This window comes from Cynocephalus volans, chromosome 12, assembly GCF_027409185.1.
Source record: "Cynocephalus volans isolate mCynVol1 chromosome 12, mCynVol1.pri, whole genome shotgun sequence".
NCBI lineage: Eukaryota > Metazoa > Chordata > Mammalia > Dermoptera > Cynocephalidae > Cynocephalus > Cynocephalus volans.
In genome coordinates, this window is record NC_084471.1 from 107,820,478 (window position 1) to 107,825,154 (window position 4,677).

Here is a 4,677-nt window from a genome sequence, read left to right on the forward strand (position 1 = left end):
TGTGGCGAGGGTCTCGCCCTGCAGCACCTCCTGGTTCGGGGCCATGCTTTGTGTTGTCTGGACACCCGGGTCTGATGCTGCGAACCTGACAGCCTCCCACTGGGCCTGGGACCCCGCCGGGCTTCCCCTGCTCTTCCAGTCCCTCTCTTTTCATAAGTAAGATCGGAAACTTGGTGCACATTTAGGACTCTTGTCTAATGTTCATGGGTCGTGGTGGGTGTGTCTACATAAGCGTGGGCTTTGGGAAGGGAAGATCTGGGTTCAACAGCTGGTGTCACTGCTTATCACCCAAGTGGTGTCAGAAACTCCACTCAGCTTTGCTGAGCCTCAGCAGTCTGCATCTGTGAAAATGGCAACAACGTTAACACCTCCCAGCTATCCTGGATCAAATAAGGTAATACACGAACGTATTCTGTAATCCCTGCAGTTTTAAAATAACTAAAATTTAACTTTTTGTAATCGTGTCTTGCCCTCTCAGTGTCTCACCCAGGTAAGTTTTGCCTCTGCTAAGGACTCACAGTCCTCTCGGCCTGACCCTCAGTGGTGTTTAACATGGGTTTTGGCACAGAGATGACATGAAATAAGAGTTTGCTGATGTCGTGAGCAGTAGATAAAGAGATGTGCCACCCAGACCCCCTTCAAGAGAGGACTTGCTGCCCAGCTGCAGGGGTGGCCAGCAGCCTCCTCCAGCTTCGGCTCTCTTGGGGTCGGTCTTCGCCATGTCCTGGCAGACCTCACATCTTCCCCGGGGCAGCTTGCTTCTGGTGACCAAGCCAGGCAGGGTGCAAGGGCTGAGCCTGCTGGCCTGCCTGGCAGCTCTGCTTCTCCCGCTCCCTTCCCACCCCCAGCCCCACTCTCGGCAGGTCTGATCCCCAGGGGGCTTCTACATAACATCCTGCACAGTGAACTCCTCTCAGAGTGCGTCTCAGAGAACCCAGCCCGTGACATGAGATGACCAAGTGGATTTCACCCTCAGGAGCCTTCACAGACATGATGACTCCACGTATTTTCTCCATGCACTTGAACTGAGGGTCATCTCTGTTGTCACTGCTCAAGACATAAAACAAAATAAACGGCTGGGTTTGTTGCATGGTTACTCCGGCCTTTCACTGGGAGAGGAGCAGTTCATGTGGAATTCAGTGGCTAATAGAAAGCCATGTTACCGTGTGTGAAAAGTAAAGTTATTAGGACACTATTTGGGAGACAGAAAGTATCCAATGACAGGGACACTTCAAGAGCTTAGCCTATGTTCTCGTAGCTCTGTTGACCTTGCTTCAGTTGTTTTCCTGAGAGAAACAGATAATTCCTACTCTACTGAAACTGTTTCAGAATAGAAAGATAATTGAAATCTCTCCTTCATTTTTTAAAACCAAAGTGAGGGTAACCTAAATAACAAAATCTAATAACGAGTATAAAAGCAAGAAAACTGTAATCAAATCCAGCAGCATTTTAGAATAATGCCTGCTGGCCACCAGGGCTCCTTGGAACAGCAGTGTTGTGCCAGGTGAAGAGCTGGCTTTCCAGCCAGGCTGCCAGGTGCAAGTCCCAGCTCTGCCGCTTTCAGCCTTGGGAACGTGGGTTTGCTGAATAACCTCCTTTGTGAGATGGGAATGATAATAGTACCCACCTCCTAGGGTTTTTGTAAATATTAAGAGAGGAAATTCATGCTCAGCACTCACTACAGCACTTACACACGGAGCTTAGAAATGCGCAACCGCAGCCAGTGTGAGGCAGCCGGCCACGCGGCCCAGGCAACCACATTTATTAGAAGTCTCCACTTTGAGCAACTGTTAGGAAACCAGGACCTTTTGCCGACCTTGAATATGAGGAACAAATAGGGGAATGCTTGAATCTGTTCTCAGCATAAGACTGTCTTCACAGAGTTCTGTCCTGTGGCTCTCAGCATGGCACTAGGCCTCCCTGTGGTGTAAGACCACCCATATTGTGCTTGCATTTGTTGGAAAGGTGGTCTGATCGAGCCCAAAGAAAGCCCAGTAGTCAAGCCGCCCCATGCATTGCCCTGGGCCACTTACGTATCTGCCCATCACTTGTAAAATAAAGATCCTTCGTGGGTCGAAGGTCAGTGTTTTAGGTATCAGAGAAATGAGAGGTCCAGAAAGTAGTGTCAAAAGCCAGACTCTTGGCCAGAGTATACGCTCTTTTCCTTTTTTGCTTTAGTAGCAAAAGCACGTTTTATTTACAGACCGGGCACAGCAGAGGCAGTTCTTGAGGAGGAGTTTAAGTCATGGGACGTGAGCAGGGGGTGGCAGAGGCGGCGCGGCTTGGGCAGGGTTGCAGCATGAAGGTGGGGCGGTGGCTGCAGCGCCCGTGCAGCTCGGGGAGGCCGCCGGGGAGGCCCGGCACAGCCGTGGACACGGGAGCCCAGGCCGGGCCCAGGAGAGCCCCGGTAAACAGCCACACGCTAGTTCCTAGAAATCGCCTGGAAACGAATGCAAAACCATGCTGACCCTGCATGTGGAGGGAGGTGACAGCCAGCTCGTCCATGCTTTTCTTAAATAATCACATAACTTGTTGACATCTCTGAGATAGAACTGGACATAAATACATAGCAAGTGATTGCACTTCAGCAAATGCTTCTGATGATTGGTATTAATGGTGAAGATGAGGACAGAAGTTCTCTCTCCCCAGGTGCCATGAGTCTGGAGGGCAAGGGGATTTTGGAATATAAATCATGGAGAAATTGTGAGGACAAACGAGTGAAGTGTCTTGCTCTTGAACTTACTAGATTTAAATCGCCTGTTTCTTCATACTTTGCTCATGCGGAACTTATAAAACTGTCTATTAATCAGACTTCATGCCATTTCAGATAATGCAGAAGTCAGGGGGAAAGATTTATTAAGGGAAAATGTCATGCTGCTTTCCTCAATTTTCACATGTACATGCAACTTAGCTTACAAATTAAAGGGAGTGACTAATTTATATGTGATTATGCACAAGGTGACAGACCACTGTGGTTGCAGTCATAGCAAACATTAAGGTTGCCCCTACCTGCGTCTCTTCAGAAAACATGGGTCCGTATAGTTTTCAGAAATCTGAGCTCAGTTGAAGCAAATGTAGCCTTAGGAATGTGAAAACTGGGAGACTAGCCAGGATTCTGTAGGTCATGAATTGGGGACACTTTTGAGAGTCAACTCAGGTGCTAGGACAAAAGGCATAAAAAGTGAAGCTGTCCTGGGCACATAGAGATGAATGTCACTCTATTCAAAGGTACATTAAAGAATAGCAGCTGAAAGGAGGAACTGGAGAGGGTGAAAACTTGGAGCCTGCACGTGGGAGGGAGAGGATTCCCGGCATCAGGAGCACGTATCAGATGGGGCAGGTCAAGCCATTCCTCAGACGTGTTGTGTTCAGCCCTCCCTTTCTTAGGCTGTGCTTGCTTTTTGTGTGCTGTTGCATTTCTTTGGTAGACTGTTAACTTCTCTGGATTGTGAATTAAAAAACTGTTTTACATTAGATTTGCTGCCAGGAAGAGTAGGCATTTATCTAAAGCAATGAATTCCTCATTTTACCTGCATTTCTTGGACCTCAACCTGAATGCCACACATGGCAACCTTTCAGGACCGAATGTCAAAAACAAGTCTTCACCACGTGAAGACATGGGCATTGCCACGGAGGTGTTTCTGACTCTGGGTTTCATCAGCCTCTTGGAGAACATCCTGGTCATAGGTGCCATCATGAACAGCAAGAGCTTGCATTCTCCTGTGTACTTCGTGTGCAGCTGAGCGGTGGCTGACATGTTGGTGAGCATGTCCAATGCCTGGGTGACTGTCACCATATACTTAATAAGTAACAAGCACCTGGTGATGGCAGACGCTTTTGTGCATCACATTGACAACGTGTTTGGCTCCATGATCTGCATTTCTGTCGTCGCCTCGATGTGCAGTCTGCTGGCCTTTGCAGTGGATAGGTATGTCACCATCTTCTGTGCCCTGTGCTACCACCACATAATGATGGCCAGGCACTCTGGGGTGATCATGGTGTGCATCTGGGTGTTTTGCACAGGCTGTGGCATTGTTTTCATTATTAACTATGAATCCACTTACATCTCCATGTTCCTCACTATGCTGTTCCTCGCGCTGTCTCTGCATACACACATGTTCCTCCTGGCACGGACCCATGTCAGGCGGATGGCAGTTCTGCCCGGGTACAGCGCCATGCGGCAGAGTAACAGCACGTGGGGGGCTGTCACCCTCGCCATGCTGCTGGGCGTCTTGATCCTGTGTTGGGCTCCTTTCTTCCTCCATCTCATGCTGATGATGTTGTGCCCTCAGAACCTCTACTGCTCTTGCTTCATGTCCCACTTCAATATGTACCTTGTGCTTATCATGTGTAACTCTGTGATTGACCCTCTGATGTGTGATTGACCCTTCTGCAGCCAAGAAATGTGGATGACCTTGAAAGAGACTATTTGCTGACATGTGTGCCCCCACAGTGATTAGGCTCAGAGATGTCCTCTCTTCTGGAGATCAGCTCCGCAGGATTCGTTGGACCTGAACCAGGTGAGGTGGCATCAGCGAGGAAAGAAAGAGACGGACCACAGATGTCTAGGGCAAGTGTGGACAACAACCACAAAAATCTTGCTTTATTTATATTTTTTACTTTACCTTTTACATGATGATTTATCTTTTATTCAAAACATTTATCATTTCATCTCTA

The 4,677-nt window shown here is 48.4% G+C and overlaps 1 pseudogene; it reads left to right on the forward strand.

Annotated features, from left to right (window-relative positions):
- The first annotated feature begins 3,482 nt into the window (after nucleotides 1-3,482).
- Nucleotides 3,483-4,436, forward strand: LOC134391865 (melanocortin receptor 5-like; annotated as a pseudogene).
- Nucleotides 4,437-4,677: the final 241 nt, after the last annotated feature.